General features: G+C 52.8%; 1 pseudogene; it reads right to left on the bottom strand.

Moving 5' to 3' along the window:
- Positions 1–806: 806 nt before the first annotated feature.
- Positions 807–1,830, bottom strand: LOC127461942 (olfactory receptor 14A16-like; annotated as a pseudogene).
- Positions 1,831–22,441: the final 20,611 nt, after the last annotated feature.

Consider the following 22,441-nt stretch of genomic DNA (forward strand, 5'->3'; position numbering starts at 1 on the left):
ATGGGCATGTCTTGTCCATGCAGTGCAAACATGGACTCCTGAGCTGGTCATTTGCTGTCCCTCCTTGGAGGGAAGAACAAGTCCAATGGCCTGGGGTGAGAGGCCAGTGCTGGGAGCGGCGCTGGCTGTGCCAGGGCACTGCTGGGTGCCCCCACCCTGAGCACTCCCACCCTTGTGCTGGTCACTGCTGTTTTCCTCTGCAGGGCGTTGTGTTGGGCACATCCTGGAGAGCAAAGTGGAAAACAGATGGAAGCTTTGAGGCCCTGGCCTGAGGAGATGCCCCTGCAGGATGGCAGTGCTGCTGCAGAGGTCAGCTCTGTGCCAGCAGTGCCCGTGGCTGTCCCTGCCTGCAGTCCCTGGACAGTCCTGCAGCAGGACTGGCACCGACTGCCAGAGCACTGAGGCCTCCAACAACACAGGGCTCTGCAGGACAGTGTGGAAGGGAAGGGAGAGGAGGCCAGGCAGGAGAAGGGCTGCTGCTCCCTGGCAGTGCTGCTCTGCTGGGACTCTTTTCTGGCCCAGCTCTGCACAGAGGCACCGAGCCTGCAGCTGCAGAGAAGTCAGAAAGGAAAGATGTCAGGCAAACAAGTCAAGGCAGAGTTCTTTATTTGGTTTGAGCACACAGTGAATACAATTTCCAATTTGTACAGCCTCTGGGTCAAGTTAGAAAGGCAAACACTGAATTGAAAATGGTGTTTATATATAAAGATATAAATATATATCGTTTTAGATATATTTATAGATATACAGATTTTTTGGTGTGAAGAAATTCTCACAAAAATAACACTCCTCTCAGGAGCAAAATATCAAAAAAGATATACTGGGCCTTCAATGAAGTCCATAACAGGATTGGCCTTTAATGAGGTACATAACATGCAGAAGAAGGAGAGTTTATTGCTTCTGAAAAACAGCCAGTTATCAGTTTCCTCAGAGCATCCTTGACCTCCTGGTTCCTGAGGCTGTAAATTAGGGAGTTCAGTGCTGGAGGCACCACTGAGTAAAGAACTGACACTACCAGATCAAAGGATGGGGAGGAGATGGAAGGGGGCTTCAGGTAGACAAAGAATGAGGTGCTAATAAACAGTGAGACCACGGCCAGGTGAGGGAGGCACGTGGAAAAGGCTTTGTGCCGTCCTTGCTGAGAGGGGATCCTCAGCACAGCCCTGAAGATCTGTACATAGGAGAAAACAATGAAAACAAAACAACCAAACATTAAACAGGCAATAACCACAGTGAGCCCAATTTCCCTGAGGTAGCCTGAGTGTGAGCAGGAGAGCTTGAGGATGTGTGGGATTTCACAGAAGAACTGGCCCAGGGCATTGCCCTGGCACAGGGGCAGGGAAAATGTATTGGCTGTGTGCAGTAGAGCATTGAGAAAGCCAGTGGCCCAGGCAGCTGCTGCCATGTGGGCACAAGCTCTGCTGCCCAGGAGGGTCCCGTAGTGCAGGGGTTTGCAGATGGCAACGTAGCGGTCGTAGCACATGATGGTGAGGAGGAAATACTCTGCGTCAAGAAAGAAGACAAGCAGAAAGGCCTGTGCAGCACATCCTGTGTAGGAGATGGCTGTGGTGTTACGGAGGGAATTGTGCATGGCTTTGGGGACAGTGGTGCAGATGCAGCCCAGGTCTGTGAGGGAGAGGTTGAGCAGGAAGAAGTCCATGGGGGTGTGCAGGTGGTGGTCACAGGCTACGGCGCTGAGGATGAGGCCGTTGGCCAGGAGGGCAGCCAGGGAGATGGCCAGGAAGAGCCAGAAGTGCAGGAGCTGCAGCTCCCGCCTGTCTGTGAATGCCAGGAGGAGGAACTGGGTGAGGGAGCTGCTGTTGGACATTTGCTGTTCCTCAGCACAGGGTCTATTCAGAAAAGGAAAAGACACAGAAGAATTAGGAGATACCCCTCTCAGCAAAGATACTCCATCTTTCATAGTAATCCCCCCAAACCATTTGTATTTCCCTTTAACTGATTCAGAGTGGTGTGAACAGCAAGAATTCTGGCTATGTGCTGCCAAGGGCTCAGCTCTGCTCTGCTGCAGTGGCGACATGGAGCTGGTTTGTGACAGCTCTGATGATCACAAGGGATGTCAGATGTGACCCACCTTTAACAGAAAAGCTCCATTTCTGACCCCCCTACTCACAAGAGTGTGGTCTGCAGAACAGAGGTTTCTATTCTCTTTAGAATAATTCTTCTGTTAGATATGTTCCACCATTAAATCTTCAGGATGTTCTTTTAGGAGTAAAAATTCCCATTTTTATTGCTAAAAATTTGAAGAATCTTTAGAAAAGACAAGAGACAAAAGGGCTCAAATCTCTGTGGTTAAAAGCAGAACCAGGAGAGCTGCAGAGTTCTTTAGCCTGTTTCCCTTCTGCCCTGCTCTTTACCTTGTACTGCATTCACTTTGATTTCACACAAACAAATATTGAAAACTACATCCACAATGCAGTGATGAGAGCAGGACAATGTTGTTTCCAAGCTCAGCTCTGTTAAGTGTCCCCTGTGCCAGCCCAGAGGTGCAACTGTGCTGGACAGAGCAGGACGGGAGCCCTCCTGTAGAGAAGCCAAGGCCTGGGACAGGAGAGTGCCCACCCCCAAGGGAAGGTTCAGCACTGCCCAGGATCCTGTGCTCATTTTTGAGACGCCTGAAATATTCATGTCTGAGAGTAAAAGAGTTTGAATTTCAGTGCAGCCTCCTGACCTGAGAGAACAATGTCTGTGCTACAATGCCTAAGCAGGAAACACACCTCAGGACTAATTCCTTTCCTGTAGCCCCTGTCTTTTCTTAGATTTGCAAAAAATTCTCCATTCAATATGGTGTAGTGGTGTGGAGCTGTGAGCAGGTCTGACCCTGCAACACTGAGACATGGAAAAGATCCTCCCTCAGCTGCCAGGTTTGCTCCTTGCCCACAGCCCTTCTCCCCCAGCCCTGGCAGCAGCTCCCCGGGCTGGTTGAGAGCTGCCCCTGGCAGGCAGCAGAGTCCCTGCCCAGCACAGCACCCTGGGCTGCAGGACCCTGCTCTGCCCCACTGCCCTGGGCACCCCTGGCTGCACCCCCAGCTTCACAGCTCTTCCAAAGTGCCCCAAAACAGCCCCTGCTCACCCATCCCATCAGCTGGGGCTGGGCCAGCTTTAGGAGATGCCTCCAGGAGCTGCCCCTGCACTGCCCTGCAGCCACAGACTCACCCTGTGCAGCCCTGCCAAGATTCCTCCTGCAGGGAGCTCTCAGCGGTCCTGCCAGTGCTGAGCCCCTTGAAGCTCTGTCTGTGCCCTGCTGGTGTCCCTGAGCTGCCCTGGCAGTGCCCTCAGCCCTGCTGGGCTGTGCAGAGGAGCTGCTCACCAGCAGAGTTGTCTCTTTGAAGCTCTTCTTGCTTGCCAGGAGCTCCCTGTGTGCCAGGAGCCCGGCCCAGCTCAGCAGCACAGCAACAGCCCCAGGCATTTCATGACCCTCAGGGGGTTTGTTGTTGTTTACATGAGACTCAGTCCCTGAGAGGAAGTTCAAACAACTTCTCAAAAAGTCAAAGTGAGATTGAAACACTAAAGTTTCCTTTAGTGCTAATGAGTCCCACTGAGGGGCATAACTGAGAATGTGTCCCCAGGTTCCAGTTAGAGCAGAAAACTGCAGACAGTGATGACAAGGATGGACAAGCAAGGGAAAGGTGACTCTGATGCTGAATAAACCTTGACTTGTTTCCTTAATCCAGAGGACCAAGCCCTGACCCCCAGTCCCTGGGAAGGCAGATGCTGTCCCTGCCTCATTCCTCAGGGCTCTTCCTGGGGCACTGGGATGTGGGATGTGCAATGCCAAGGGCAGGACCATGGGGTGGCACCTGCCAGGCTGCTGAGCAGGGACAAGGAGGCCATGAGGCCCCAGGGCTGCAAGGGCCACTCCCCTCCTCCTGGCATCAGGGGCACAGACAGCAACCCTGGCCAAAGGCCTGCAGAAGGTGGCTGTGTCAGGGCCTTTCAGCTTCTCCCCATGCCTGTCTCCTCTCCAGCCCAGGCTGTCCTACGGTGTCCATGCCCTGCCCCTTTCCCTGCAGGCTGTCCTCATCCCCCCGGCTGCCCCACCTGGCTGGCACCTTCCTGCACTGACATCTCTGCGTCCTCCCTGGCTCTTCCTGCACACACAAAGCCTTGGGCTCATCTAGACTCCTTCTTGGTGACATATTGCACCACAACACTGACCTTGGAGGGAAATTTCTAACTTCTTGCCCCCCCAGCTGCCCTTGGTGGCACTATTTCTTTCTTAGGCTGTTTTCTGACAGGAAGAAAAGCTCCACCAGCTCTCACACCCCCCTTCCAGACCTCTCAGGCTACTCCTCTACTGTCCTCAATCTTCACACCACTGACCCCTGAGTCCTCAACCTCTATATACGGGTCATGTGCTTGAGGCCCCAAATTCCTTCCTGGGAGATCTCTGGGACCTCTCCAAGGTTTTGTAAGATGACAGTAGAGTTCTCTTATCCCAGGAAACACAGAGGGACACATTTTTCCAAGGGTTGTCTTGGCAGAATGAGGCACAATCTCTTTAAACTTTCTGGCACAAGGGAGCTCTGAGCTCTGGGTACGGAGGGAGCTCCAAGTGCCAACCACTGGAGTGGGAGCTACAAATCATCAGGTCTTGTGTCCTTTGGAGTGCCAGACACTGGTGAGAGTGGTGTGTGTGTGTGCACATGGAAGGACTTGAAGGGCACAATGAACTGTCTCAAAACACTGTCAAAGCAGGAAAATCCCATAAGGCACCACAAGACCTAAGCACTGGTGGCAAACAGGAAGGCCTTTAATTCCAAGGCCTAAAGGGAGGTGAAGCTTTGGAAGTAGCCCACAGGACAGAATTGCACTATTTCTTTCTTTCTCCCTCATATTTACTGTTAAATCAAAGCTGGACTGCTGACTTTGGCACATGGTCTCCTTTGCAGCTGAATTTGGGCAGAGGTGTCTGATATGGTTTGAAGCTGGCTCCCTGCCAAGTCTGCAAACCCTACCATAAGAAGTCCATCCTGCCCCCAAAAACCTCAGGCAGAAGAGGGAGAAAAGACAACTAAGAAAAACCGGAACTGGAGAGAGACAGCTAAAGTGATATATATAAATATATTTACAGTTATGTACTTTTATATACAATTTGAAATATATATACAGTTTCACAAGGGAAAGGGAAGGGGGAAGGGAAAGGGAACAAAACCAAAATAAAATATATATATCCCAATTAGTAGCCCAAGATCTAGTAACTAAAGAGTTATCAAAGAAAAATCCCACCACTCTCCCTGGGAAAACCGAGAGTCTCTCCAGAACGTTCACCGGCAACCTCCGCCTCCCAAGGTCGACAAGGCCTAACCAGGCCTCGCTCCCCAACACGGCAGACTCAACAGCAGGGAACCTGCACCTCCAAGCTGCCGGAAGGAAAGAGAACGAACACCTTTCCTCCTTTCTTCTTATAGTCTGGCTTACGTAAAAATCGTAGGGAATACTGGGTAAATCTGGACCCTTCCTTGGTTACAAACTGGTCACCAAGGAAGGCCTAGCCCAAACCACCACAGTGTCTCTTAATAATGGGAACCTGAGAGTATCCAAGAGGTTTTAGAGGGTGGGAATGGCCACTGGATTCCATGAGGTTCCACAGAGTCACAGGGTCCATTTGGCTTCGTAAGGCTCTGCAGTGTGATAATGGACCCTTGATTCCATGGGTTTGCAAAATGTCTCAGGACACCTTTGGTTCTAGGAGGCCCCACGTATCACAGTGGCCCCTTGGTTCCATGAGATTCCACAGTGTCCCAGGAATCCTTTGGTTCCATGAACCCTGCAGTGTCACAATGGCTCCTTGATTCCATGAGGTTCTGAAAAGTCTCAGGGTTCCTTTGGTTCCATGAGGTCCTACAGTGTCACAGTGGCCTCTGAGAACCCGAGGTTCCTCAGTGTCACAATGGTCCCTTGATTCTATGAGGGCTCGAAATGTCTCAGGGCTCCCCTGGTTCCATGAGGACCTTCATGGCACAATGAACCCTTGGTTCCATGAGGTTCCACAGTGTCCCAGGATTCCTTTGATTTCATGAGGTCCTGGAGTGTCACAATGGCCCCTTGATTCCATGAGTTTCCACAGTCTCCCAGGGTTACTTTGGTTCCATGAGGACTTGCAGTGTCACAATGGCCTCTTAATTCCATGAGTTTTCACATTGTCACAATGCTGCCTTGATTTCATGAGATTCCACAGTGTCCCAGGGCTCCTTTGGGTCTAGAAGGCCCTACAGTGTCACAATGGCCCCTTTACTCCAGGAGGTTCCACAGTGTCCTTGCTGGAACACACAGGGCTGTAATGTTGTCACCCCTGCAGAGCTGCCTCCAGCTCTGGGCTCCAGCACAGGAAGGACATGGACCTGTTGGAGCGAGTCCAGAGGGGAGCAGAAAGAGGATCAGAGGGATGGAGCAGCTCTGCTTGAGGAAAGGCTGAGAGAATTGGCATTGTTGAGGCTGGAGAAGAGAGGGCTTTGGGGTGACCTAATTGTGGCCTTGCAGTGCCTGAAGGGAGCCAACAGGAAAGATGGAGAGAGACTTTGGACAAGGGCCTGGAGTGACAGGACAAGGGGAATGGCTTCACACTGAGAAAGGGAAGGGTTAGATGGGATATTAGGACGAATTTCTGGACTGTGATGGTAGTGAGATCCTGGCACAGGTTGCTCAGAGAAGTTCTGGCTGCCCCACCCCTGGAAGTGTTCACGGCCAGGTTGGATGGGGCAGTGAGCTCTGAGTCTAGTGGAAGGTGTCCCTGCCCATGGCAGGGGTTGGACTGAGATGCTCTTTAAGGTCCCTTCCAACCCAAACCATTCCATGATTCTGTGACTGGTAGGGGATGTGGTGGTCAGAGTTGACGGGCACAGAGACCCCAAAATGATGGAGTTTTCCATTCTGGGTGGAGGAAGGAGGGGGCAGCAGAACTGACACCCTGGACTGCTGGTGGTCAGACTTTGTCCTGTTTGGGAGACTGACTGATCTGGGTGTGAGTGTGGATGTGCTGGAGGGCAGGAAGGCTCTGCAGAGGGATCTGGACAGGCTGGATCAATAAGGCCAAGTGTCAGGGCCTGCCCTTGGGTCCCAACAACCCCCTGGAATGCTCCAGGCTGGGGGCAGAGGGGCTGGAGAGCTGCTCAGCAGGAAGGGACTTGGGGGTGCTGCTTGGCAGCAGCTGGATATGAGGCAGTGTGCCCAGGGGGGCAAGAAGGCCAAGGGCATCGTGGCCTTGTTAGAGAAGAGTGTGGCCAGCAGGAGCAGAGAACTGATTGCCCCTCTGTGCTGGGCACTGGGGAGACCCCACCTGGAGTGCTGTGTCCAGTTCTGGCCCCTCAGTGCCAAAAGGCCCTTGAGGGGCTGGAGCGTGTCCAGAGAAGGGAACGGAGCTGGGGAAGGCTCTGGAAAACATGTCTGCTGAGGGACAGCTGAGGGAACTGGGCTTGTTGAGTCTGGAGAAGGGGAGGCTCAGGGGGGACCTCATTGCTCTCTGCAATGACCTGAAAGGAGGTTTTAGCGGGTGTGGGGGTTGGTCTCTTCTGCAAAGCCTTTAGTGACAGGAAGAGAGGAAATGGCCTTAAACTGCTTTGGGCAAGGTTCATATTAGATATTCAAAAACCCTTTTTCCACTGGGAGAGTGCTCAGGCATTGGAACAAGTAGCCCAGGGAGGTGGTGGAGTCTCTGGAAGCATTCAGGTGGCATCTGGATGTAGCACTTTGGGATGGGTTTAGGGGTGATTCTGGTGGTGCTGGGTTGACAGTTGGACTAGAAGATCTGGAAGGTCTCTTCCAATGTTTATGATTCTGTGACCCTCTGACCTGTCATCCCTGTTTGCAGGTTTGTGCTCTAACAAGACCCTGGGGATGTTTTCTCTGTTGGGTCCACAGAGATTGTGTTGTGTGAGCTTTTTTCCTCTATGATCAAAACAAGGAGTAATTAATGCTAAATCCAGCAGATGGCTTTCAAGTAATAACTTGGTCCAGTTTGTCCAACTGTGTCCAAACAGGTGAGGAAAATCTGGAACTTTAGAAGGGTTAATTTTTTACCTCATTAGCAGGATATCCAGGGGTGCACCAAGTGCCTGCCAGTGAGAAGAACAAGAGACCAGTAGACAGTGACAATATTGTTCTAATGTTAATGTCACTGGAGCACAGAGTGAGATCACTTCTGAGTTACATTTCTTTAATTACTGATTGTGAATAAAGAGAAAATTACGTAGCTGATGACAGTTTAGGATTTATTTCACACTCTTAACAAGAAGGTATTTTCCAACTGGACTTTGAATAAGGTTCCACGGTATATTGCAAATTTGTATCTCAAATTAACAGTCTACTTCTTCCCAAAGAAATTCTCAGCAGCTAACACCCTTTCATCATCTGGTTCTTTCCCTGATGGCTTGGCTTCTTTCCTGTTTTATCCCTTCTCAGCCACTCATGCCAGAGGCAATATTGAGGAAAGAACTGGGTTTTAAAAAAGAGAAAATGCAAGAACTTCCTTCAGGCAGTCAGTTCTTCTGGGCAGGGCCGTCTGACTCCTGGTGTGTTTCCCTCCATGTGCTCAGCACCGGCACAGGGCACACTGAGGGAGGTCTCCAAACTTTCCTGTAGGTGATTCCATCAAAACTAATCCCCTCCCAGGGCATCACAAGATGATGCTAATCAGCTCTTCCAAGTCAAAGGAAACTTCTTTTTCCCCAGGGCAGAACAGATGGAAACATGCTACCAGTGCAAGAGAGGGACAGTGGATTCCCATCCTCTGCCATGGGGGTGGTGACCCAGACTCCCTGTTTGTCCTCTAGTCCCTCTGGGAGCCCTGAGGTTTCCCTCTGGTCCCCTCTGGCTCCCTGTGCTTGGAAAGCCTTCCAAATCCATTCTGGTGAGGGGAGGTGGTGATGCAGCAACAGCAGATGCCTCGTGGGATGCCTGGACACCCCTGGGGAGGCAGAGCTGGGGCCACTCATTCTGTGCCCTATCCTGGCTGGGTGCTGGGGGGACTGCCCTGAGGAGAGACAAATGAGGCTTCTCCCGGGGAAAGCCTCAGCCAGAGCTCAACTTCCCAAACAAGGCTGGGGCTGGGGGTGTGCCGAGGGGGAAGTTGTCCTGCAGGCAGCAGGACAGGACAAGCAGGACTCAGTCTGCTCAGGACACGGTGCATCTGAAGGGCACCATGGGTTTGGGCCCATTGTTGCTGCTTTATTAAATCACAGCCGCCTCCAGCTGGCTCAGTGGAGACAGAAGAGCAGTGCTCCTAGTTTGAACTGAGGTTCTTGGTGAAGATTTGATGGCATCAGGATTCCAGTTCTCCTGCCTGTAGGAAGGACAGAGTTTCTTTTTTGTGATAAGATCCATGCCTGGAAAGCTCCCCAGGCAGCCACCAGGCCCTAACATGGCATCAGGGCAGTTGGCAGCAGTCCCCCCAACACCTGCCTCCCAGCCCACACCAAGCCACCGCCTTACCCACAGCCCCAGAGCCCTGGATGCCACCATGGCTGTCCCTGACACCACCCTGCTCACCAGCTCAGGTGTCTCACACAGTGCCTGGGAGCCTGGGAATGTTGGAAGCTCTTCATGGATGTGGACATCAGTACCTGAAGAGCTTCTGGCCTGAATCGAGGGCTTGGCATTGGTCCTAAAGCTGCCAGGATGCCGATGGTCTGTTCTGCCAGGCAAGGGACGACTTCACTGCTGTCTCTCTTCAAGGGCTGAAGGGCTGTGAGAAAAAACAGAGCCGAGCTGAAACTCCAGACATCCCTCCAGCCCATGTTCCCCACTCACCACTGCAGATCTCATCCAGCTGCTCTGTGCTTCGGTTCCTCAGGTGCCCATTTTCCAGCTCCAGGGGGACAGGGCCAGTCAAACCACGGCAACTTGGCAGAGACGTCTTCAACTGCTTCTGCTTCCTCAGCACCGCTGAGCCCAGGTGGTCTCTGAAGAGGCAGATGGAGAAATCCTGCATGTCGCTGCTCTCCTGGGAGGAAGGAGGAAAGGTGAGCTTTGGAAACAGCAGGCCCCTGCCCACAGTGAAGGGGGGGGGATGGTGGCTGAGGGAGATGCCCTGGGCTCAGATTCCAGAGCAGGGACAAGTTGCACTGGGCTGCAAGGCCCAGAAGCCACCAGAGCCCAGGGGAGCAGAGCCTGCTGCCAGAGCTGCTGACAGGGCTGGGTGCAGGGCAGCTCTCACTGCCCAGTGCCCATCTCAGGGCTCACGCTCCCACATCAACCTTACCATGTCGAGGAAGCATGAGAGGTTTTCCACCAGATCCTCAGTGGTTGGGCAGGCCTTTATCTTCTTCAGGTTTGGACACATCAGGTTTTTAGAGACAATCACAATCTCTGTCCAGGAGTCTTCACTGACAATCCACAGGAGCTCCATCATGTTTGGCATCAGGAGCTCCTGTTTCCCTGCCTGTATGAAGGACAGTGTTTCTTTTCTGTGATAAGATCCATGCCTGGAAAGCTCCCCAGGCAGCCACCAGGCCCCAACATGGCATCAGGGCAGTTGGCAGCAGTCCCCCCAACACCTGCCTCCCAGCCCACGCCAAGCCACCGCCTTACCCACAGCCCCAGAGCCCTGGATGCCACCATGGCTGTCCCTGACACCACCCTGCTCACCAGCTCAGGTGTCTCACACAGCGCCTGGGAGCCTGGGAATGTTGGAAGCTCCTCATGGGTGTGGACGTCGGCGCCAGAAGAGCAGTGCTTCTGGCCTGAATCGAGGGCTCGGTGTTGGTCCTAAAGCCTTCAGGATGCTGATGGTCTGTTCTGCCAGGCAAGAGACGACTACATTGCTGTCTGTCTTCAAGGGCTGAAGAGCTGTGAGCAAAAGAAACGGAGCCGAGATGAAGCCCTGTGTCTGCAGAGACCCCCAGACGTCCCCTCCAGCCCATGTTCCCCACTCACCGCTGCAGATCTCATCCAGTTGCTCTTGGCTTCGGTTCCTCAGGTGCCGCGTGGCCACCCCTAGGCACAAAGCTCCGTCAGCCCCTGCTCCCCAGCGGGCTCCCAGCAGCGCGGCCCCTGGCCCTGCCCTCCTCCCCCTCAGCCGGGATGAGCCCAGGAAGCACCAGGAGCTCAGGGGGGTGGAACTCAGCCCAGTGCCCACCAAGCCCAGCCAGGTGGGCAGGGCTGGCAGAGGGAGGCCCAGGCCCAGCCTGTGGCAGCCGGGGCTCAGGCAGCCCCAGGGTTGGGCCTGGCTGTGGCTGCAGGAGCGGGGACGGGGGCCAGCTTGCCCAGAGAGGGACCCCGGGGGCTGGGGCTCACCGATGAACCTGATGGCCGCCTCTCGCACACTGGCCTCAGGGTCCTTGAGGTAGCTCAGGCCCTGACGCAGGTACTCTTCAGCCCTGCTCCTGTCCTTCCCCACCTGGAGAGAGCACAAGGACACGGGCATGGCACAGAGCCCCCCCGCTGGCTGCAGCAGTCCCTCCTGCCAGCACTCAGTGTTGCCCAGAGCCCTCTCTCCCGCTGGCGGCAGGGAAGGGAGAGGGGCCTGCAGAGGAGCCCCCGGGGCTCTGTTCTTGGAGGGCACACACTGGGCTGCAGCTCCAGCCTCTGGGCTCTGGGCCCACACAGTGGGCTCTGCCTGCAGGGCAAGCCTCACCCAACCTGCACCCTGGCACTTGGCCTTACCAAGCACTCGCCAATCCTCCACATCTGCTGCTTCTTCACCAGCTCTTTCAGCTCCCTCCACTTGAGCAGCTTTGCTGCGGCAAGGAGCGCTTCCTGGGCGGCCTGCATGGAAGCAGAAGGGGTGAGGTAGCAGCATGGTTGGCAAAGGAGAGCTCTTGGCTTTCTTGCTGGGGAGATTCTGCCCTCAGGAAGTTGGGACATGCCCTCACCAAAGTGTCTAGGGGACGTGTGAGGACAGCCCTGCAGGACAGGGCCTGAGGCTGGAAGCCCTGGCCTTGGACACATGCCAGGGACAGCAGAGAAGCCTGTGGGGATGTGCCTGTTCAGGCTTTGGTGGCCACAGGCTGCTGACGAGCCCTACTGGAGCCCCAGGGCAGCTGTTGGAAATGGTCGTGCCAGCTTCTCCGTCCCTGCTGGCGCTGGCTCTGCAGGGACCTTTCCCACACCTTGCGCTGGGCCACGGCTGCCCACTGCCAGCAGCCCTTGTCCTGCTGCCTGGGCCCCACAGGGCAGGCCAGCCCACCTCTCTCTGTGCCAGTGCTCAGCCTTCCAATGTGTACCTTGGCCACGCTCGGGGACTGGTCACTTGTGCGAATGAGCAGTGGGACCAGTGCACTCCGCAGAGACGTCTTCAATTGCTTGTTGTTCCTCAGCACTGCTGAGCCCAGGTAGTCTCTGAAGAGGCAGATAAAGGCCTCTCGCATGTCGCTGCTCTCCTGGGAGGAAGGAGGAAAGGTGAGCTTTGGAAACAGCAGGCCCCTGCCCACAGTGAAAGGGGATGGGGATGGTGGCTGAGGGAGATGCCCTGGGCTCAGATTCCAGAGCAGGGACAAGTTGCACTGAGCTGCAAGGCCCAGAAGCCACCAGAGCCCAGGGGAGCAGAGCCTGCTGCCAGAGCTGCTGACAGGGTTGGGTGCAGGGCAGCTCTCACTGCCCAGTGCCCATCTCAGGCCTCACGCTCCCACATCAACCTTACCATGTCAAAGAAGCGCGGCAGGTTCTCCACCAAATACTGATCCATGGGGCTGGCCTTTTTCTTCTCCAGGTTTTGATTTATCAGTCTTTTCAGGATCATAATGACCTTTGTCTTGAGGTCTTCTCTGCCAACCCACAGGAGCTCCATCATGTGTGGCACCAGGAACTCCAGTTTTCTTGCCTGTATGAAGGACAGAGTTTCTTTTCTGTGATAAGATCCATGCCTGGAAAGCTCCCCAGGCAGCCACCAGTCCCCAACATGGCATCAGGGCAGTTGGCAGCACTTCCTCTAACACCTGCCTCCCAGCCCACGCCAAGCCACTGCCTTACCCACAGCCCCAGAGCCCTGGATGCCACCATGGCTGTCCCTGACACCACCCTGCTCACCAGCTCAGGTGTCTCGCACAGCACGATGAGGCCTTCGAGCACCTGGGAGGCTGGGAGGGTTGGAAGCTCCTCATCGATATCAAAGTTGTCATTCTGGAGGTATTCAAAGTCTTTGTCCTTGTCCTCCCACTCAAACTTCTCGCTAGTGCCACTGGGCAATGGCTGTAGAAGCAAGCACAGTAGTGAGAGCCTGGCAGAGTCTGCAGGGCTCGTGGCAGGGGATCAAGTCCTTTTCTGGTCACTCACAGCCAAGTCAGAGGTGGAGCTGCTTTCTGAAGAAGAAGCGCTTAGACTGCAGGGCCACCAGTCGACCCAGAGCATGACAGCGAATGGCCATAATATCTTGTCTCCAATCTCGGGCTCTGAGAAGATGCTCTGCCACATTTGCCTGGCCACACTGCAAGGCAGAGCTCTGTGTCAGCAGGGCAGCCTGGAGTGCAGCGTGGCTGGGCCAGCCCAGGTGCCTGGGGCCCTGCCTGGGCAGGCAGCAGGGCACTGAGCTGGTGTTCCCCTCTAGGCTGGGAGCAGCAGGGTGGCTCTGGGCTGGCTGGGCCAGCTTTGTCTGCTGCAGGCCTGGACAACCCAGCAGGGCTGGAAAGCTTGGTGGGATGGAGAACCCCTCTCCTCAGGGCTGTCCTCCATCATTCCTTGGCTCTGGGAGCCAGAGAGTCTCAGGCTCCACCTCCCCACAGCCAACAAACCCTCAGGCTTTTCAGGGCCAGTACCTGTCTCCTTGTGGAGCGATGCTCAGCAGTGTGGCGACTACCTTCCTTGGGAAAAAGTCCGCTAGCAGCAGAAGCAGGGAGTGGAAGCACTCCTGCACAAGTTCACACTTCACGCCTGGCAGTCTTTCATGCAGGAAGCTCAAAATCTTTGGCACCTGAAGGGGACAGAGGTGAGGAGAGTGCTGCCACGGTAGTGCAGCCTCAGCTGCCCTTTCCATACCACTCTGCTGCCTTCAGATGCTTTCAGGTGCCTGAGACACCTGGGTTTGGCAGGGAGGGATGGAGAGAGGAACAAGGCCTTCTAGGGCTGAAGGGCAGGGCAATCCAGCCACAGGCCACTTACATCCGTCAGGAAGAAGCACGGGTCATCCGTGGCCAGCCACAAAATCTTTTCTGCTATGGTCCTGCGCCCTCTGTAAAGGTTCCACCCAAATGGTTCAACCCATGGACGAGTCTCTCCAGGTACCCATTGATAATTCTGTGCATCTTTCTGCTCCAGGGTTTCAAGGACGATGTGCGTCCTCTCCGAGCGCGTGAGGTATCTCTCGAAGGGCTGCGGCAGGAAGGAGGAGAGCAAAGATGTCACCCCAAGGCCCCTGCTGGTGCTGCTCAGCTGGGCAGCGAGAGCAGCCCTGGCCACAGGTGCCCAGCAGTGCTGGCAGCAGTGCCCACAGTCACTGTGTGGGGGAGGACAAGAGCAGAGGGTCCTTAGGCTGAGGCAGGAGGGCTGGGCTCATGCTCACGGGGTGCTGGCCCTGCACAGGACCAGGGCTCACTGCTGGGCAGGAGAGCTGCAGCTGCTGCTGGGACACCAGCAGAGTGCCGCCCTCAGACAGTCCCTGCTTGGGGACAGCAGGAACCCTCTCATCAGGGACTCTGAGGCCCTGTCAGCCCCACTGATTCCGGGTGCCTTTGGCTCACAGGAGTGTCCTGCCGATGGCACAGACAAGAGTCTCAGCAACGGGGGAGCTCATTACCTTGATACCGCACTTTTTTCCGAGAGTCCTGCAGAAGCAGGTGATTTCACCTTCCACGTGGCGCGCGTATCGTTTGTCCCTTAGCCTGGTCCTGCCTAAAGAGCAGGGCAGACGTGCAAGTCAGGGAGAGCAGCTTTGCCATCAGGCTTTCCAAAGCAGCCCGAGATCTGCTTGGGAGATGGCAGGCCAGAAGGAGATTGTGGAGGGAGGGGGTCAGAGTGGGCTCCACAAACAGGCAGGGTTGAAGATGGTGAAAGGAGCGGGGAATGAGAGCAGCAGAGAACAGGTGTAAGACTTGAGGAGAGCACTCCACTTGTACAGCAAAAGAGAGCTGGGATGCTGCGGGGAGCAGCTGGAGGGGCAAAGGTGGTCAAGCAGAGAAGCAGAGCTGGGAGGTGATGTCTGTGTGCAGAGGGACGAAGGCCACCACAATCCCCCTTAGCTTTTTGCTTACAGATGAATTCGCTGAGGTGCGCAACAGTTGCCCGACGTCCTGAGAATGGTTGAAGGAGGACAAATCCCAGCAGCTGTCCAAGGAATGGGATCTCGATGACAGTGGACTTCTTTTTGTTTCAGGAGGTCCCATGGGAGGGAGGGAGGGAGGGAGGAAGAAGAGCAGCAGGGTTGAGGGCAGGCGGCTGGTGCCAGGGCCCCATACCTGAGAGTGTGCCCAGGGCTGGATCCCTGGGGAGTGCAGGCTTTGCAGGACCCTGTGGCCCTGTCTCCTGGAGCCCTCAGCTGGGCAGCAGCCCTGGCAGGAAGAGCGGCAGGGCAGGGGCACAGCCTGGCTGGAGGCTTCCTGGGCCTTACCTGCCGTTGGGAATAGCTGTTCAACCATCTGCACAGCGTGTAAATCCTCTCCATGGCTTCTTCCCACACGGTGACAATATCATATCTGGCAAAGTCCACCAGCACCTGAGCAAAGAGGAGCTGCTGGTGAGCCCCTGGAGCAGACACCCGCTCCAGCAGCAGCAGCAGCAGCAGCAGCTTGGCTCGGCTCCTGGGTGGGACTTGCACTGTCCCTCAAGGCTTCCTCTGAGCCCCAGCAAAGCCTGGAGCAGGGCTCCCGCCCCTGGGCTCCCTTGTGGGCCAGGCAGGAAGGCAGGTGCCACTCTCTGTGCTCCAGAAGAGCCTGGTGACACAGGAGGGGGGCACTGTCCCCACAGCGTGCTCTGCCACCGTGGCACTTGTCTGGAGACCACCCACCCAGGAGTGGGCAACCCCTGCCCCACAGGGTGAGGAACAGCCCCGGGACTGCCACTCTTTGCACAGGCCAGACCTGCAAGATGTTCTGCAGCTCCTCGCCCAGTCTGGAGGGAGGAGTGTTCCGCACGATTGCCGTCAGCATGGGGTCCAGGGCTTGCAGGGTCTGCAAGGAGGACAGAGAGCGCTGGCAGTGATTCTTCACCCCCAGGAGATGCATCTGAGCTCCCAGTGCCAGGAAGGAGAGCCACCCACGCTGCCCAGGAGAGACCTAAAAGCAGGCAGTCTACTGTGAGCAGACAGCAGATGCCACAGGCCTTTGCATTCCAGTGGAGAGAGATCAGGGAGCAGAGAGAATAAAAACTGGAAGGAGAAAACAGGAGGTGCCTTTTTCTCCCTGAGGCCTGGTGCGCAAACCACACTCTTATGTTTCTCGGGTTCTGTCCTTCTAAATAAACTTTCTGCATTCTTTCCACTGCCTTGGCATTTCTGGGGATCCCTGCGTATCTTACGTGACACGCAGGATGGCCAGAGAGCAGCCCAGAGGGACTGGTGGCTCCTGGAGCTCAGCCAACACTTACCTGATTCCTGCGCTCATATCCATCCCATACATAGGTGTCCCATTTAGGAAGGAAGAGGACAGCTCTGAAGCAGGCTTCTAGGAGCCTTCTCGTTTTGCCCTCCAGCACCTCGTTCACTGCGCTGCAAAGAGGAAGGGCCCAAGTGGACAATGGTGCCGGGGGAAGCGCCTCCAGGCCTTGTGCAGGGGGCGGAGGTCCTCTGGGGAAGGGGTCCCTGGCAGTGATGAGCGGGTACCTCAATCTTTCAATGGCAAAGAGGGCGAGCTTCCGCACTTCTGTGTGCTTCATCTCCCGCTCGCGGTGGTTCATCTGCTGGATCAGATCCCTGTCGCGGTCGTCCTCGGCACGCTCGTTGATACAGGACTCAGCGTCCAGCAGCATCTGCAGAGCACAACGCAGCTGGGACCCGGCAGCTGCCAGCACCCAGTGCCACCAGAGCCTAGCCCTCACAGGGTGCCAGTGCCAGGGGCCTTGCCCCCTTCCCCAGAGCACCGAGTGTCCCCTCACCTGAATCCTCTCGACCACCTCATATCTGTGGCAGAAGTGGACCAAGCGCTGGGATGAGCCACTGCCGGTGGTGCTTCTGCACAGGCGCACGACTTTCTGAAGAAAGCTGGTCTTGTGGACCAGATTCTGGCAGCCGGAGGACAGAGAGACAAACAGGGAGCATGAGAGGGGGGAAACGTGGCCAGCGAGACTGGAGCCCTGAGGGGCAGTGGCCTGCGGGAGCAGCAGCTCTGCCCAGCCAGCACCCCTCCAGCAGCCCAGCAGCAGAGCCCCTGCCTTAGATGCTGGCACAGCTGCCGTCCAACTGGCCACACTTACCTCTTTGGGGCTGTCAAGGGCCTGGATGGAGTCCACCACTTCCTGTTCTTCTCTGGACAGGGGGAACAAGCTGACATCTAAGAGAGGGATAGAGCAGGGAGGATCATTGCAGGATGCACTGCAGAGCCCCAGCCCTGCCCAGTCCCCTCACTCACCCGTCCCCATCTGCGGTGGGTTCACCAGGATCCACTGGGAGAGTTCTGCTGCAGACCAGCTTTTCTGGGCAGCAGCCTCCTCCTCCCAGGCCACCTCATGGGGCTCTTCTGGAGAGCCGCTTTTCTGGGCAACACCCTCCTCCGCCCAGGCCACCCTGGGCTTGCTGGGGGGTGTCTGCTCCATCCTACTAGAAAACTACTAGAAGTAGTAGAAGTAGTTTTCTAGAAAACTACTAGAAGTAGGGAAAGGGGAAGTGGGAATCTTCACGGAAAAACCGTCGCACTACGGGTCAACAGGGAAAGCCTGGAGCTGTGCTCAGAAGATCCTCGCCAGCTCCGTGCTCCCGTCCTGTCGCGTCGCTGTCCTGCCGGACAATGGTGCTGGCACTGGGGTTGTGCTGACCACGTGTGCTGTGATGGGATGTCACAAAGGGCCCCCCTGTGACACACCACCTGACGCCTAGCAGTGTTCCAGCCCTTGTGGATGTGGAACCAGCCCCTAGCAACGGGCCCCAACGATGCAGAAAATTATGCTACGTTGACCCTAAAACCCCAAAGCTCACAAATCTTTATTAGTAGACACACTGTTCCAAAAAAATAAAGGAGCGTTGGAGGCATAACATTGGGTGCGAGTGGTGTTTTTTGTAAAGGGAGTACCTTTATGTGGGCCCCCACCATCTCGTCTTTGAAATGGTAACACCTTATCCCACTGTCTACAAGCAGTAGATATCCCCTGCTATCCTATACACGAGGTCAGCTTTTCTCTGTAGTTTCAAAGGAAATACATCTCTTGGCTCAGAGTCATAGTGATTGATTCTTTTCAGCTGACCACCTCCCTGAGGCTTTTCCAGGACCCAGCTCAGGAGAGCGCTGCTAAAAGTCCAGTTGTGTGATTTCAAGAGCCAGATTGGCTCCTGAGACCTTCCATAATCACTTGGAGCATTGTTGGTTAAATTCTGCCATAACTACTCACATTGTTAGTATGAAAAAGGAAGAATGGGAAAATTTCTGGTTTTAATGGAGTAAGCTGGGCAAATGAAAGAAGGCAAAAGCATGTATATAATTTACAGTGACTGCTGAAGTATGTAAATATTAATTCTAGTCATGTTTGCTGGGTGTGCTTCTCGCACAGGAACACCATAGCTGGGGCTGGGGACAGCACTGATGGCAGTGATGAGGAATGGGGGGGATGCCCTTCCATCCTGCTGATATCTGAAGTGATTTCCATGGCTGTAGTCAAAATAGGAGACAGTGTCCTGGTGACACTGGCATGCCAGGCAGTCTCTATGGTGTTGGCTAAAAAAAGTAGGACACCTTGTTTTCTTTAGGTGTCTGTGCTGTTTCTGAGCAGCGGTAACGAGGGCTGGGACTGATGTGGCAGAGGGGCGGGTGTGGGGTTGTTGTGGCTCCGTCCCTCAGGAGCTGAGGGTGCCCAACACAGGGTGTGTACTCGGATCAGAGGAGAGGGGTTTGTGGCCCCGCTCTCTGTGGTGAGCCTGGTGGGTGAGCTCCCCCTGGGCCAGGCCACGTCAAGGGCTGATGAGAACAGAGGTGTTGCTTGTGGAATGGCAGCAAGCGAGATGCGGGGCGCCAGCAGCCACCTCGGGGGGCTGAACCTCGCCGTGCAGGCAGGCGAGGGTACGAAGAGATGTCTGGAGAAGGGTCTGGCAGAGAAGGTGGTGTCGGGCCGAGCAGGGTCGGGGCTGGGCTGGGGCGGGCGGAGGTGGGCTCGGCCCGGCCTGGTGGGAGTGGAAGGGGGCGGTGGCCGCTCCCGCCTCTCCCTGAGCAGTGAGCGGGCGGCCATGTTGTGCCGGCGGCGGGAGGAGGGAGCTGAGATATTGCACAGTCTGTGACAATGAAGGCAAGACCAGCCTGAGGATAATGAGGGGACTGAGCCTGTGAGACCCAAGACTTGTGTTCCTGATGTTAAATCCTGAAATGTCTAAAGCTGCAACTTTTAACTGACCTGCTCTTCAAAAAACAGCAAAATTAAAGATTAAAATTAAACCCTGCAGTGTCAGGAGCAGATCTTGGCTGACCTGCATGTTCCATGCTAAATACAAAATTGAGCACTTCAGTCATAATGGTCTGCACCTTTCCTGGATTGCCCTGATGCTGTTTGTGCTGAACAGGCATTACAATAAAGGCAGTTTTACCTGTCCCTTGTTTACTTTTCTGAGCTCTTTGGAGCTGTCTTTTCTTGTAAGAGCAATATATGGTTATCTGTGTTTGTCTGGTGGTAATTTCTCAAGGGATTTGTGTACAGGACAGGGCCTGAATTTCTTGGGTGGTTTGCACAGGTTCTTTGATAACACATTCCCTGGTGATACTTGAAAGATTTTTATAAAATGTCTTTTGTAGCATATGCTGTCATCTCTAATGCTTGGTTGGTTTTTTTTCATTCAGGGATGGGACTTGTGTAATACTCACAGTCTAATGCTTGGTCCTTAGGATTTCTTTATTATTTTAAATTTTAATTTATTAGGATTCCTTAATTATTTTTAATTTTAATTTATTAGGATTTCTTTATTTTTTTAATTTTAAATTATTACGATTTCTTTATTCTTTTTAATTTTAATTTATTAAGATTTCTTTATTATTTTTAATTTTAAATTATTAGGATTTCTTTATTATTTTTAATTTTAATTCAAGTGCATTAGTATCCCATTTTCCCTGCAGATGTGTGGAGGAATTGATTTGCTCACTGTAAGCAAAATAGCTGCTCTTCGTCAAAGGACTGGTAAGTTGTTCTTCCTAATACCATATACTTTTTAGCTTTTTAAAAACACCCAATCAAAGGTCTGGCTTTGCACAAAATGATATGTAAAGCTAGTACAGTTTTTTATTTGTTTGGTTTTGTTTTTTTTAAAATTAAACTGTGAGCTGATAGACTTCAGATCATTCCTCACATAGTCAAAAAAACACAGCATTGGCAGGCTTGAGTAGAAAAATTAAAATTAAAATTAATAATTAAAAAATTATTCATCTCCACTGGATGAATACAGGAACAGAATCTTTTCCAGTTTTTCTTTAACTAAAAGGAATTTGGTCTTGACCTTTTGTTGTCCCTGCCACATTTTGTGACTTTGGACCAGTTTTATCACCGAGTTCAGTCCAGAAGCAAAAAAGTGGAATTCATGAACTGGAGGAATTCAGTTTTTAATGCGTGTCCATGAGCTTAGTTTTGATGCTTTTTGGCAAGTATTGAATCTCTTCTGCTCCTGGGCTCTGTGAGTTTTATTACTTTGTTCCTTCAGAAGCCTTAAACTGTTTTTCCCACTGCAGGTCTGTGTAGAACAGCAGATTTCTTGCCAGGTTTCTCCTTCCAGCTCTTCCTCAAAACTCTTCCTGTGCCATCCACTGATGCCTTTCTAGCCCCCAATCATCTGCTCGAATCTCTAAAACATGTGACTCATGTTCCATTTTTATATTCATCTTCACATGACTCCTGAATCTTTCTGGGTGCATTTTTGTTTGTTTTCTCACTGGGTTGTAAATGAGCTGTTGTCACATCTGGTTTCTTGGGTAGGACTTTGGCCTTTCAGTTACACACCAAGTAATTCTTCCCTCCTTTTCTGGTTTATAATCCTTACCTAAAGGAAGGGGCTGAATGTGAAAGCCTTAATTTACTTAATGCAACAGTTGTCTACAAAAGAAGTTGCTTCAAAAATCAATTGCAAAAGCATCCAAATGTGTGGATCCTGAAATGTTATCCAAATATAAATTCAAATTCCTATGCCTTAAATATATTAAAAATATAAATACGTAAAAAATGTTTAAATAAAATAAATGTTTGAATAAAATGGTACCCAAATATAAATTCGAATTCCTATACCTTACATATAAAAAATAAATAAATAAATGTATAAACACCGAAAACCCTGAAACAACTCAGGAACTTCCTTTTCGCTGTGAATTTGGACTGTGTGAAATCAGCCATAAAAGTTATGTATGAGCAAACTGCTTCCTTTGTGCTCTCTCAGAATCTACTTATATTAAAACACGGCCTCAAATACATAAAAATGAATCCTTTAAATTTTCCTCTTCCCTTGGTACCTCCTCAGATGCACAGAAGGAAAGCTGTGCTGGATTTCAGTCTCCCACTTGAGGAACAGAAGGTTTCAATAGACCTCAAGTGGCTGAAGCCCTGGGTTTGGCCATCAGGCCTTGTCTTTCACTGCTGTGGTCTTTTAATAGAGCAACAGAGAATTGCAGCAAAAAACTGAAGAGAAAAACTTTGTACATTCTGTTTCAGAATCGCTGCCTTGAATCTTTGGTCGAGGTTGGGAATGGTTTGTCTCCCTTGGCAGGGAGGGTCAGTACTCTTTGTCATTCTGACATGACTGCCCAGGTCCCTGATTTTATCGTGGCCAAAATACTGGGCTTGGAAACCAAAGCAGGAGCTGGTAGAGAACAGCAGCTTGAAAAATGGGCTGATGCCTAATTGATGTGGCAGAAGGAATGAAAGACTCGTGACAGCTAAGAAAAAAATTGGGCTTTTCAGTGCCTACCTCAGGTTAGGATCACTGCATGTGTCTTGGTGGAGGAAGATGTTTTTGTAACTTTATTGAAACTTGTTAGTAAAATGTGCCTGAATTCCTAAGGAAACAACCACTGTGAAATCTTTAAAAACCAAATGTAGATTTCCAAAGTGTAGAAGTTGCTATTAATATTTTGGCCATTCCTGTGGCATCTTTTTGCTGTATGAATAACTTTGATAACAAGAACATGTCCTTAATTATAACACATTATCGGGTCTGTTTACTGCTAATTATTTTACAAGGCTGAGAGAAGAGTTTAAGATGAAAGTTGTGGGGTTACTTGCAAAGATTTTGGTACAACCAATGCAGTTGAACCTGGTAGGGAAATTTGCCCTTAAGTTGGTTTTGGTAGATCTCATGAGTGTCTAAGGCAGAGGCCAACCCAACTGGAAAGAGCCTTTCAAGGGTGACTAAGATGTAACTAAATTACCTTTTTGAGAGGTGGGGAAAGCT

Source organism: Manacus candei, unplaced genomic scaffold (genome assembly GCF_025592945.1).
Source record: "Manacus candei isolate 608988 ecotype Guabito, Panama unplaced genomic scaffold, ASM2559294v1 h1tg000115l, whole genome shotgun sequence".
NCBI classification, from domain to species: domain Eukaryota; kingdom Metazoa; phylum Chordata; class Aves; order Passeriformes; family Pipridae; genus Manacus; species Manacus candei.